This window comes from Coptis chinensis, chromosome 1 (genome assembly GCF_015680905.1).
Source record: "Coptis chinensis isolate HL-2020 chromosome 1, ASM1568090v1, whole genome shotgun sequence".
NCBI classification, from domain to species: domain Eukaryota; kingdom Viridiplantae; phylum Streptophyta; class Magnoliopsida; order Ranunculales; family Ranunculaceae; genus Coptis; species Coptis chinensis.
The window spans coordinates 72,769,935-72,785,223 of NC_141456.1; positions in this window are offsets into that span (position 1 = coordinate 72,769,935).

A 15,289-nucleotide genomic window follows, 5' to 3' on the forward strand; every position below is an offset into this window, starting at 1 on the left:
GTTGTCATCATCAGGGGTTGCCTCTAATACTGCAAAGACTGTACGTGCATTAAAAGAGAAACACCTGATATGGCAACCACTTGTGAGACCAACTATTCCCTTTGATGAGCCCCCTTTATTGGTAGAGAGAGACATTTTATTGTCATGCATTAAGTCATTTCCGAAAGGAACTTCATGTGGTCGGGATGGTCTCTGTGCTCAGCACTTGTTAGATGCCATGAGTGGTGCTGCAGAAGCTATATCGTATGACTTGTTAGATGCCCTGACTCCTGTGGTAAATCTTTGGTTACAGGGACGATGTCCACAGCGTTAGCGGAATTCATAGTGAGTGCTCCACTTACTCCACTCCTTAAGCCGGATAATAGCATTCGTCCGATAGCAGTGGGCATGGCTTGGCGACTTCTTGTTTCCAAGGTTGCAATGAAAGGAGTTTCCAAGATGTGGTAGGGTACTTGCAGGATTTTCAGTATGGGGTCGGTGTCCCTGGTGGAGCAGAGGCGATTTTGCATGCTGTCAATCACATGGTATATGCTAATGGTGACAGTACATCTTTTTCTATGTTGCTAGTATATTTTCATAATGAATTTAACATGGTTGATTGAACTAATATGTTGAGAGAGGTTCGCATTCGTTGCCCCGCTATTGCCCCCTGGGTTGAGTATTTATATTTTCAGCCTGCGAGATTATACGTGGGGGATGATTTGCTTCTAGGGCTCAGCAAGGTGATCCATTGGGTCCCCTTCTCTTTGCACTTGTGTTACACCCTCTGATCCTACAAATCCAGTCCAGTTGTCAGTTATTGCTCCAGGCTTGGTACTTAGATGATGGGACTCTAATTGGGGATACAGAACAGGTGGCGGCAGCTCTGAGTATGATTTAAGAAGAAGGACCTTCTTATGGGCTGGTTCTTAATGTGGCTAAGACTGAGATATTTTGGCCATCACTTGATCCACGTCGCTCCACTCTCGGTCTTTTTCCTTTAGACTTATCCCGTCCTCAAATTGGGGGTCAGGTTGCTTGGAGGGGCAGTTAGCACTGATTCTTCTTTTGTCATGAGTCTTGCTCACAAACGTGTTGAAAAAGGTTATGACTTCGATGGATCGTTTAGCTGTATTGGAGGATCCACAGTGTGAGTTAGCACTCTTATGAGCTTGTGTTGGCCTCTCCAAGTTGGTCTTTGTGATTTGTACTTGTCCACCATCATTTTTTAGGGAGGCAACTGAGACTTTGGATCAACATCTTCGCATGGTTCTGTAGGGTATTACAGTTTCTGATGGTCTTGGCTTCGTAGATTTGCAGTGGCGTTTAGCAACGCTTCCATTATGCCTTGGTAGGTTAGGTATCTATTGTGCCTTTGATGTCTCTACTTTTGCTTTTGTGGCCTCCCATTTTCAAACTTTAGAGCTTCAGAACCACATTCTTAGGAGTTGTGGTCCAGTGCCTATGGGTGAAATCCTTGATGATGCTACCAGTACATTACGTATCTGTCTTCCCGATTTTGACCTTGATTCTTTGGCTATGAATGTTATCGTCCCCTCAAAACCACAAAAAGTTTTGGTGGAAGCTTTCTACGGTAAGATTGTTGCTAGTCTTGAGAGGGAGTTTGAGTTATCTGTTCATCAAAAAGCAGTCATTGGTTGCTTGCAGTCGGAACATGCAAAAGATTTTCTGCTTGCTATTCCGATGGAGGGACTTGGACAGCATATGTCACAGGTGGAATATCGTGTCATTATTCGGTACCGTCTTATGATTCCTTTGTACCCTGATGGTGGTCTTTGCCCTATATGCAAGAAGAGTATATTAGATGCTTTTGGGGACTATGCAGCACATTGTAGACATTTTCCTGGGTTTAAATACCGACATGATCATGTTAGAGACATTTTGTGTGATTCATTTTGGAGGGCTGGGGTACAAGTGAAGAAAGAAGCTCCTGTTAACTTTCTCACTGATCCGAATGAGGGCAGATCGATACTTCGGCTTGCAGATGTCTTGATTTACAATTGGTCTAAGGGAAAATATGCATGTGTTGATGTAACTGGAGTCTCTCTATTGGTAGGGTTAGGGAATGGTGACTTTGAGGTGGGAGAAGTAGCTAAGAGAGTAGCGACAGGGAAGATAGAGAAGCATGAGGAAGCTTGCAGGGCTAACCAGCATTGTTTCATTCCGTTCAGTTTCAACACTTTCGGTTTCTTGAAACAATAATCTGTTGAGCTCCTCAAGAGACTTCGGAAAGTTATGGACAATAACGTCATGACAGCTGGTTCTAACGAGTTTGTTTTTAGAAGGATAGGATTTGCTATTCAGAAAGGACTTGCGGCGTAGCTTATTGCACGTTTGTCCTAATTATTTGTAAAATTCGTTATCATTATCAATAAAATTTCCACTTAAAAAAAAAACTTATTCCTCTCTTTGAAACCATTTAATTCAAACATGCCCATATGATATTATTTTATCCTCCTCTTGATGTAAAACTCACAAACATTGTAATGGATGATTGATAGTGGAGGGTGTACTATTCACTATCACACTATGAATCAATAAAAGTTGGGGATGCAACTTAAGCAGTTTCGACAAACAACACCAGCAACAAAAAAGGTGATAGTATCGAAACTTCATTTATATCTCCACTCATAACACAAAATACTACCTTTAAGCAAATAACCAATACTCATGTCTAAGCTTAAAAAAGTCAGTCATTCATTAACAAATTATTTTCATAGTTCAGCTCATCAAATCATACCAAAACAAGCAAGTAATCATGACTACATATATAAAAAAAATGAAATAATATTAATATTTAAAGATATATCACCTTGGGAGGTTCAATAAAAGAAAGAGGTGATGCTGCTATAGTTGATCTAATCATAGTAGAGAAAGCCATGTCTTTTTCTTCTTCTCTCAGATCTATAAACCCTACTATGAGAGAACAGAAGAAGACTGAAACAAGAAAGCAGGCAAAGGAAAAAAATGTTTTTGTTTTTTTTAGAGGGCTTCTAAGGTGCGCAGGGTGCACCCAAATTTTGGCCTTGTCTTTTTTGTTTCGGACATTAAAGTGTTTTTGGAGAGAGTTCGCATTGAGAGAGAGAGTTTAGGGAAAAGGGAGCCTTTACATTTTTACCCTGTTGCTGTTGGCTAAAACTTAAACACCTGGTCACAAATTTTAAAATGAGTGGTTCACAGCCCTGTGCACACTAGCTTTTTGGTAAACATATTAATGATTTGAAAAATGTGGATTTAAAACTCTTTCAGTTCATCATACATATAGAGAGACTAACAAATTAGCAGATTTATTAGCTTTTACTATACCTTATGTTAGATTTATTGAAATTATTCCTAGTTTATTCTCGGAGGATATGAAAAAAAATTGTCTTTGAAGATGTTAGTGGCAAAATGTACTTGAGATTGTAACCAAGCTTCTTTTAGTAATGAAAAAGGATAGGGGGACCTCTATAACAACCTAGCTTACCTATAAAAAAAAATCTCTCAAAACCTAATCTCCATTCATAAAACCTTACTTTTATTTATTTTGATAATCTAGTTTTATGTGATTCGTTAGTTTAAAGTAGTATAATAAAAAACCACAAATATATTTTCTCTCCAACAATATTCATTGTTTTCTTCTCTTGTAGTTTATATATTCTTCTCATCTTGAGGTGGGTTTGACAACCTTGCTCATATTATACTTAAATATTAGTTAGAGAGTAATGTATTTACTAGAATCAAGTTCGGTGTTAAAGTTAATCTTTAGCATACACATCGAATTTGGTTATATCACTAATTGATATCATTACAACTAATAACCCACAATTCTAAATATGGTTTAGCATTAAACCAGGCCAATAGATATTATAGGAACTTTGAAAGCTAGTCACACTTTTGAAATCTTAAAACAAGTTTCTTAGCGTCGATTTTCTTCTCGGCTTACGTTGAAAAGAAATATTAGTTAGTTATTTTATATACTCTTAAGTGTCGATATGTATACGGTTTGATTTTTACATGAGTTGGATACGTACGGTTTGATTGATTTTATTCGATTAATTGTGATTTAAGGAAACGGAGAGTCCGAAGGTATGAACGTAACCAATATATATAGCCTGCTTATTTTAATGCATGTTTTGTTTGTTTAAATTGGTAAAAGATAGTTTGATTATCAAGCCATGCATGTATTCGTCATACTCATAGGTAAAATATGAAAATGCTTAAAAGACTATGGAGCTATGGATGGAAACTTTCTCGCTATGTTCACTCAGGTAAACCACTCATTTTTCTTCTTCCAATTTGCTTTCTATTTCTTCTAAAACACCTAGCTGTTAATTGCTTTGTTGTTTTAATGTGCCCAGGTGTTTCTAATCAAAATATAAAGCAAAATCTATGTTCGGGGTTTAGGCGTGACTGTTTTCAGGTAGTTTTTAGATTTTGGTATTTTGTTTGTTTGATTGTTTTAAATGTACTAAAGAATGTTTTGCGTTTGTGCGATGTCCTACCCCGTGAGGAATAGGTCTTTTAAAATTGAAGTCTATGCTGCTATTGAGCAAAACAAAAGTTTGTTGTCTGAAATTGTCAAACACTTATTATTTAAATGAAGTATTGGTAATTAAGCCATGATATGTCTCATACAGTGGTAAAGAGAAATCTATGCTAAATCAAACAATTTTGTTTCAAATTAAGTAAATACTGGTAATAGAGATGTATGTGATATGTCTCATAAAATTTTACTAATAAAGAGAACTCATAAAGAGAACTCAGTAATTAGACATATCACATACATCTCTATATACTAATGTAAAATTTAAAGTTATATTCATAAAAGTTTTAGTTCCTAGTTGTCAAATTACAACAATATGCATAATTAGACATTGTGGGGGTAATAGCTACCTGATAAAGTTAGATTATTGGTAGAGCTTTGATGCCATTGATTATCATATTGAGATGTGATATACTAATGTAATTTACTGTATATACACTAAAGAAAAAGAACTATCAATCAGTGACCAATTTTGTTGTCCAACGCATAACAAATAACAAATTTAGTTCATAGAGTTAAAGCGATAAATGAGTTCCTCTTCTCTTGATTTTACTCGATGTTATTAGTGTGACTTCCTTGGATGAGAATCACTTTCTTCCAGGACTAAATCTTTGGAAGTAACCTTATGAGATTGTTTTCTTACATAATCAATATCTTCATTTAACCAATCTTTATCCAACAAACACAATCATAAATGTGTTGTTTCTAGGGAAAACCATGCTAGCAAATATATAGACCTAGACATAAAGCACATGACAAGAGATAATATAAATAAAGTATGTGTACATTATAAATATAACATATATAATAAAAACATTCAAGTTGAACTTAAACAATATACCATCGCTACTATAAAGTGCAAGAGATTATAAGATGAAATGATTTAGTTCAATATATATAAGATCAAATGACAAGAACAAAATCAACAAACATGCACTTCAAATTTAAATTTAAAAAAAAAATGAGCAAACTTAATACCGTACCATAAATTCTAGAAATAAAAGTAGAGACACTATTCTTAACGACATCCACAACCTTTTTAATTTGTAAGGTACTTTTAAGTCATTTTTAAATTATAAACTGTTATTAAACGAATAAGATATGATATGATATGATGATCATAGTTAAGCTTACATCTCATGGGAAAGGTTTAGGTTTCATCAAGATGATATATGATGAAGAATATCTTTCTTTTTCATACACTTGTGTGATCTCGCATTACTAGTCTTATGTTGTATATATAAACTAGCTGAGAGTGAGGTATGTCCCCCGCCATGACCATCATGCATAAAATGTTAGTTTATATAGGTTTCCTCACTCATTTTCATTTTTCCACTCTCCCCACTTTTTCCGCACACTCATTTTGCGAATCGGTGATTAGCTGTTTTTCTTCTAAATTAAGATGAAGATTATATTGTATGAAATTGCAGTTTCATATGTCTTAACGATCTGTAATCTCAAATTAAATCACTTGGAGAAGATGGGGTTGTGGGAAAAAAAATTAATCTCATCTTCAGTGTTGTGTTTCAAATGGTGTTGGGTATATAGATTAAGGCTTCAAGTGATACAATTATTGTTATCTCTGAAAATGTGATCCATATTTTTGCCATGGTTTTTTTTTTGAAAATTTTCTATCATGGGTTTGGAGGGTTATTATGTTTTGTGAGGAGGCAAAGAGATTAACTAAAGTTGAGATGTATCTTGTTAAGTTGGTTGTTGCAAGGATTATTTTGGGTTCTTACTCCAGGTCTCCTAAAGTTTTCTAGTAAGTACCCAAGGTTTGTCCATGCATGTGTCATCAAACATGTCATTCGTACAATCAAGTTTAAGATTACCATAACACGATTTGACAAGAGTTGATGTTGAAGTTTTACCCAAATATTTAAATGTATCAAAAGTTGAAGGGTATTGATAAGTTTGATGATAATCACGCTTTAGAAGTATTCAAGTCAATTATGCACACCAATTATCATCTTCCCCAACACATGCAACAACCGTAGCAAGAAGAATAAGAGCAAAAGTAATCATGACAATCTGTTAGGTAATGCATAAACAAATAATAAGCATAAGTTATTTGATTCAAATGATATGTAACTAACAAAATATGAAAAATACAGGAAATTAGTTCTACAAAATGTGTAAAGAAAGAGTTATTGTTAATTAAACAGTAGAACCATTATATTTTTTTTTGAACAAGAAGTGAAATTTACCGTGTTTATAACAACAATAATGAATTAATAACTTAAAAATATGATTTTCCAGAATGCTCGGTAGCTACTACAATCTAGAACAAACAAAGTCGCGTTCCTTAATAATTACCTAAGAATAACAATTTTCTTGCTTTACCCCCACCCCCCCAAGACCACGACACATCCAAGTCAACCCAAGTTGACTGTGATCTTCATTGTGAGCACATATGAAAAGACTTAAGTGGCCTTGTGTGGATGCAATGACAAAAATACCTCGTGACTTTGTCTATGACCAAATTCAAAATTAACCAAATTAATTCCACGTGTCGTCATCTCATCAATTGCTATCAACGACTACTATTGACTTAAAGGAAAAGACAACTAGTACCCTTCTCACTAAGAATTTACCTAAAGACCCCCACTTGATTTGATTGATCCAACACGTGTCACTATCTTGTAGCTCCAATCGGACAGCCACAATCCGTACAGAAATGGTCCGTTGAGACAACCATACACATCACATCCTCATCCCGTTTAATCCCGCCAAAAGTAGTCGTTGTGAAGCCGTCAGGAAGAAGCCTATATATAGACTAGCAATCTCAACTACTTCTCTCCATTAAACTCTAATACAGTAGTGGGGTAAATTCAATTGAACATGTCTTCAAGCTCTACTACTTCTCGATGAACATGTGATGAGTGTGGTGATCTAGTAGTAATTAGAAGATCGAAAACCACACAAAACCGAGGTAGACGGTGCTATGTGGGTGTATGCATTACGATGATGATCCATCCTCAACATGTAATTATTTCGAGTGGGTTGATAAGAGTAAGAAAGAAATTTTGGAGGCCAAAGTTACTGAAGCTTTGAAGGTGAAACTGACGAGTTTTTATAGATACTTGAAGAAACAACATAAAATAGACACCTGAAATAAACAGATATAAAGTAAACCACATAAACCAGACTCTAAACAAAACAACATAAACTAGTCATCTTGACTTACAACAATCACTTATTTTTATAGAAGACACCAGTAGCATAGAGAGCTAAAACAACCTCTTTCACTGCTTACTAGATAGAAGTGATTCTTTTTGTGGTGGGTGGAGCTGATGTGTATGTGGAGCCTTCAAGATGAAGCATTGGTGATCTCTAAATAGGTGGTGGTGTTGGACATGGTTCTGTAGGTTGTGAAGCAGTTGTTGTTATTGTTTTCTTTTTTCTATCTTTTATCAGCTTTTTTTCTGAGCGCTTTTCTCTTTATCCTCAAGTATTGCTGGACACAATCACTTGTCAACCATTTCAATCAGACAAAGTTGATTACACTTCCTGCAGACTTTGGGATAGATCTCACCATTCTTGAGCACTGAAGCTTTAATATTGTAATGAATATACTTCAAAAGAGTTTAGAGTAGAAGTTGAGGTTCATCCTAAATTGTTTAGAGTTTGAGTGAGGGAGATATGAAGAAGAAAGGTAGATCCTTGTAGGATTAGAATGGTTCTAAGCTAATGAACTTGAAATCTTTGATTGTTTGATTGAAATGACTTGAAAACATAAAAAGAAGATTGATTAAAACATTGAAATGAAAGCAACAAACGAGATTGAAGATTAAAACAAAGAGCAAGTAACAAATTTGATTGAAATAAAGAAAAGGAACTAACAAGTTAATTGAAATAAAATAAAACAACAAGAAATTAAAAATATGAATTGAAAAACAAGACAAGAAAATAAAAAAACCAAATGATTTGGATCCTAAGACAATGGATGAGTTCTCTCTCCCTTGCTTTTTGTTTATATATCCTTACTTTTGCCATTTACAGATTTGCCCTTCTCCGTTACAAACTAGACACCTCACCCTTTTCAATTTTGGCTTTAGCTTTTTGGTGCCTTCTTGACCAAGGTAGGTTTAGGGAGAAAGTATTCATAATTTGAAATAAGGGTATCCATCTTTGGTCTTCTGATTTGAGGACTTAAACTGTTAACTTTGACTTTTTCTGTTCTTTTCCACAATAGCTACTGGTCTTCATAATAAGCATGATTAAGCCTTTTTGGTGCTAAGACGCATCTTTTATGATAAGTGGTCTGAAATACTCCTTAACCTAAAAAAGCCAGTAAAAGCTATGAGTTATCTTTTCGTTAAGCGTAAGAGGAACTATAATGCAGTAATATACGGGTAATAAAATGCACATTTGGGAGCTGATCGCCACCCCCAAATAGCATCTTGCTTGTCCCCAAGCAAGGATGAGAGAGAAAACTAAAATCATAAATGAGTGATTTATTATCAGTTATACTAATCTCATTTCGCAGAGTGCGATTGCATTGACCATATTCAACAATACCTTAAACTACTAGGAATTCCGTAGAGGACGAGCTTTAACCCTCGTGAGAGTTTTCCAGTGAAGGTACTCACAAAATTCTTCTATTTAGTACACAGGGTCATGTTTCCTTATTTATTCTCAAAAGTCCATACATCTCATTAGCGGGGAATAAGGACAAGCTCCTTTGAACTTAGAATAATATATATGCAATAATTTATTCATCTAAAGATAGATGCGCAAAACATGAGCAATGAAATGCAAAAACATAGTTGTTTCCGAGGCTTTTGGAGAGCTTCCTTAAGGTGGGTTCTCACAGGAGTGTGTTGCAATCAGAACTCTCTGATAGATTCACTCAAAGTTCATTCTTTCAAGTGCAGCGGACACTTATATTCCTCGCATTCTCAAATGACGTCCAAAGGAACCGGGGTCGATTGATCACACTTGCCACTTACTATCACACCATCCTAATCCTAATCGAGCTAGAGATATTTTATTAGGAGTTACGGGGCAAGGGCGATGGTTTAGAAAGAAAAAGGAAGGGAAAAACAAAATCTGATAAGATGAGAAACTGGGTCTTCAAGATACTCGTAACCAGAGAAGAACCTCGTTTTATTCTTTTCCTTCCGAATTGTGATACATTCTTTTAGCCCTTTGGCTTTGTGACTCCATATGATTTTGAATTTTTGGGAGTTCTAACTTTACTTTTGATTTTTTTTGTTTTTGATATCATCTCCTTTTGATTTTGAACTTTTGGGAGATTCGAATTTTGGCTCCTTTGGATTTTTGGAGTTTTGGTTTTTGATGGGTCTTTCTTTTCTTTTACTTTTTGAAGCAAATAACTATTCTGGTTTTGTACAAGGTCTTCTCTTCTCTTTTACTGATAACCATCCAGTTCTCAACTCATCAGCTGGGTAATTTTTTTATTATGTGTTGTGACTGGTTAGGAATTATTGGTGAAGAATAAAAAGGATTTTAGAAAGGGTGAATGCTCAAGAGTGGTAACTAGAAGAAAACTATATTTTTTTTATTTTTAATGTTTATTTGGCTATATCGATCCAAAAAGGGCCTAAATTCCCTCATAGGATATGGCGTGGTGATCAAGCAAGTGGACGTGTGGTCTTTCTATCCGGACATCCTTTGTGTCATCACTCAATAATCATTCATCTGAGGCTTTTGGCTAGATTCTCACAGGATATGGAACTTAATTGTTTTAACCTTGGCTTCAGAAACTCACTGCTATATACACACAAATGCTGATACATGTCATTAATGAAAAGATGCAGAAACTATTGTACGTATATTAGTCTAAGTACGAAGAACGAGTCCTTACTCTATTTCAATCATGAGACTTCTAAACTTTTTATTCATCATAGAAAAAGGAAACAATACTTTTTAATACTAAACGGAAAAATATTTTTGAACTTTTTTGAGATTTTTTTTAGAAAGAAAGAAATATATTATTATAGTTACTATATAGAAAATGCCTAGTATTTGCAAAATGTTACTATACCAACTCTATGATAGAACTATATTTTGTCCTCAAAGTATGAAGAGATAGGAATGAGATTACCATAAAAATATGAGTAAAAATGGTGATACACCTGTATTCTGTTCTTCATGATGAAAATACGCCACCTCTAAATAAGTTTGCGGCGTGGGATGTTTGATATAGAATGAGAAATACATTGTTTATTATAGTAGGGATATTTATTCAACTATAAAATCTTTTTTGGTTTTTATATTTTTGAAAACATGCATGAAATAAAAATAGAAAATTTTGGCATGATGTATCTGTTTTATCTTCTACTCATAATCCAAATTCCACAAGAAAAACAAAACAAAATAAAACAAGAAGATAATATTAAGCATAAAATTAAACTTATACAACGTCATACACGAGAAAAAGAAACATAAAAATAAATAGATCCAACTATACGGTGGACACTAGGAATCCTAGTTAAAATCCGTGCGTGACTCGTCTTGATGTCTAGAAGATCCTTCTCCTTCCTGACGTCGAGGCCTGGCATGTCTATCACTACGCTGGAGTGCGTCTCTGATGCTCTGTAGTGTTCTAGTGACACTATGCTGAAAAGGTCGCTGCTCCTGTTGGAAGGTCTGCTGCTCCTCTCTAAAGGTATGTTGTTCCACTCTGATATTCCGCTGTTCCGTTATGATGTTACCTTGAGTTTCCCTGAGTTTCCTTGAGCTGGTGGAGATATGAGTGCAGAATCCTCTAGCCTCCATGGAGGAAGTGAATTCCGTCCATGGGCTGAGTGAACTATCCAATGGCATCTTCGGCGAAGTAATCCAACTTCTCAGTCGGGCGTGCTTGCTCAACGGCTCTGGCTTCTGGTGGACGCTGTGACTTCTGGATGCAGTGGGCATAGATAGGACATGTGGTAGTGTCCTTGGCCTCCACTAGGGCGTCTATGGCTTGGAACCCCCAGTGCTGCATGATGTTAGTGACCAGCATTGGTAGTGGGGCAATTGACTTTTTCGGTTTGCAAAGTTGCTCAAAGATAAAGGGGACGATGCAGAAGCTATTCAACTACTCTTGAAGAATCCATAAAAGATGAAGCAACACCTTACCTATATCCAAAGGCTTAGCCGAGCCTAGCAGGTGGTAGGCTGTCCACTGAGATACTACTAGCTGGTTTCTTCGTATCAAACTCTGGTATGCATAGTGAGGCTTGGGGTTTTTAGCCCCCTCGAGAATCGTCTCTACCATCATCACGTCAATGGTCTTACTGTCTGGGGACTGTTCTGCCTGAACATAGGCCTTCAGAAAAATCCCCAGAACACCACTCACCACCTCTTTGGTGAGCTCCAGCGAGCGACCATCCTTAACAACTGTAATGCGATCATCCTCCCCTCTAAGCATGCAATTATAAAACAAAAGAGTAAGATAGGGAGAATAAGCCACATCTTCCAACAAAACCAAGGGTTCCCATCGTCTTCTTCTAATCTCAACCTTGAAGTGTACTTCAAATAGATCGAAATAGAAGAGGTCTTGAAAATTTTGCTCTGGCAAGATTTTGAGAATTCGAGCCATTTAGAGTAGGGATTTAAAAAATTGAGGTTTTGAGTTGGAATGAGGGTTGAAAATGGGGAAGGTTGTGAAAAATTTGGATGGAGGTGTGCACGGGTTTTCGAGCGGTTGCGAGCTAGGAGGAGGCAAGCGCGAGTTGAGTGGGGCGGCTAGGGTTGGGGATTTTTGTGATGGAGAAGAAAGGAAATGGGCGGTCGCATGGGCTAAAAGGGTTGATGGCACGTGCCTCTTTTAAGAAAACGAAATTTTGGCCCAAGCCCAAATAAAATTAGGAAATTCCGATCTTGTCCTCAGTGCTTTGCCAACTTCCAGAGCCAATTCGAGCTTCGTTACTTGTCCGATCTTGACTTGTGAAGTACCGAAACGATCAACATAAAAATTGCAACGTAACGGTATAGGGTACACTCACATCCAACAGTGGATGAAAAACAAACGTTGGAAAGAACTATACAGGAATTGTAGGAAAATATGTACAAATAACAGAAAGAATATTTTAATTAATTTTTTTGGGTTTTGAATAAGTTTGACAGAATTTTAAAAAGGTGGGCCATTTTAAGTCAGATCCCCAAGACTTGGAAGTTTTTGAAAACTTGAGGCAATCCCAACCAAATGATTAGATTACTCTCTTAGACCGAGTGTAATGCACTGGGGGATAACACATGTAGACTTTGTAGATAGAATTATTATGATGTTGAAGACCGGGGCAAGTTGGTGTTTGACAATTCAAGCACCAGCCTTCTCTCTTACCTAAACCAGGAATGATTTTCGGTATATGTGTCCATATCTTAAGCTGTAGTTCTTTAGAAAGTGCTTGCACATGATCATTGAAACTGATCCATCTAGTCTTACTAGGTGGAGGGTTTTTGTTTGCTACAGAAGACATTTGTGAAAAGTTTTTCAGAAATGAGAGAGATTTAGAATAGGAAAAGATTTAAACAATAGGGGAAATTTTTTTAAGAAAGGAAAATTTTGAAAATTTTGAAAATTTTGGAAATTTTTGAGTCTTTTAACGTCAGATTCTTGAGAGAAAATAGAGAGGTGGAGGCAAAAAGAGAGAATTAAACAGAGAATAGTATCACTTTTGGTTACTCTATTTGTTTAATTCTCGTTGGGAGACGCCTCGTTTTTTTTTTTTTTGGGTTGGTTTTCTCATTCAAAATATATCACTATCTATATAGAGGTTTTGCCAAGAAGATAAAATTATACGTTAATACGATATCCTTTTGGTTACTTTGGACGTATAACTTTCATTTTTTATATCTTATGGTTTTGAAAACTATGGAGAGATGTTTTAAGAAAATCGTACTCAAAAGCTGTGATTCTAGGTGTTAAGTTACTTACTTTAAAAACAAAATAGATAATCTTAGGCAACTTTCGTGCCGGCTCTATGGCGAGCCCAATCTAGACAGACAGAGCTTCAGCTACGCGAGTTGGGGGATTTACTGCACAAGACACGGAATGTCTTTACCTGGGTGAATAGCTCGGTGATATAGGGGACCCTTAGTAAGCAAAGCTGATCTCAAACCACCCCTAGATTGCGAATGCCTAGGGGTTGGTCTGTGTAAAATTCATTGCCCATTTTTGAAAAATCAGTTAACTATTGATGTATCGAGAATCTATCATTAACAGCGCAAAGAAAACAAACATTTTTGAAAAAGAAGTATAAAATAAAGAAAAGAAAAATTGTTACTCGCTCCACAGGTTTACACTTACTCCAACGATGAGTAAAAAGTGTTATACAAAGAATATGCGAGATATACTGTGGACTAAGGCTTCGACACTTACAACCACACCCTCCAAGTGGAGAGGTCCAGTTATCTTATTGATGTATCCCCTTAAAGCAAAAGATGGAATGGAATGGGAAAGGAATACATCAGAAGGGAGGATTCAATCCTCGTAGATGGGATCTTGGAGAAGGATTTCTTCGACATCCGTACACCATAACTCATGAAAATGTTTAAGGCACTGATCATTGACCTTAAAGGTATTGTTGTCCTTATGATTTTTTAAAGTAACAGTCCCATAAGAGGTGACTTCAGTTATATTAAAAGGACCAGTCCATCGAGTATTCAGTTTTCCTGGAAAAAGATGCAATCTAGAGTTATAAATCAAAACTTTTTGACCAACTTTGAAATATTTTCATAACATATGCTTGTCATGAATCCTTTTCATGTTGGTTTTGTAATCTTTTGAAAGGTCATAAACATCATTTCAAATCTCTTCGAGATCGTTTATCTACATTTTTTGTTTTTCACCTACCGCATCGAGATTATAATTAAAGGTTTTTATTGCCCACAGGGCACGATGCTCTAGTTCAACTAGCAGATGACAAGGTTTTCCAAAGACAAGCCTATAGGGGGACATCCCTATAGGTGTTTTAAAAGCGGTTCTGTATGCCCATAGTGTATCATTCAGATGGAGAGACCAGTCTTTCTTATTTGGATTAACTGTTTTCTCCAAGATACGTTTAATCTCTCGATTAGAGACTTCAACTTGACCACTTGTTTGAGTATGGTATGGAGTTGCAACCTTGTGAGTTACTCCATATTTTTTCATGATATGCTCAAAAACTCTATTACAAAAATGTGATCCACCATCATTGATGATGGCTTTTGTGACACCAAACCTTGGAAAAATGTTTTCTTTTATGAACTCGATGACTGTTTTGTTATCATTGTTACGACATGGAATGGCCTCAATCCATTTAGATACATAGTCTACGGCTACTTGGATATAAATGAAACAATTAGAAATTGGGAAAGATCCCATGAAATCAATGCCCCAGACGTCGAAAATCTCCACCATGAGAATGGGATTTAAGGGCATCAATTTACGTGTAGAAATATGACCGAGATGTTGGCAACGAGCACATGCCTTGCAATGAAGGAATGCATTGTGGAAGAGTGTTGACCTACAGAATCCACATTGTAAGACTTTAGCAGCGCTTTTAGTGGCACTAAAATGCCCTCCACAAGCCTGATCATGGCAGAAGGAAAGAATGGCAGATTGTTCCCATTCTGGAATGTAACGTCGGATGATCTGATCTGGACAGTACTTGAAAAGATATGGGTCATCCCAATAATAGTACTTTACTAGAGCCAGGAATTTCTTCCTCTTATTTCTATTCCACAATGACGGAGTCTCTTGAGTCACCAGATAATTCACAATATCAGCATACCAGGGTGCAGAGAGGATCGCGTAAAGGTGCTCAT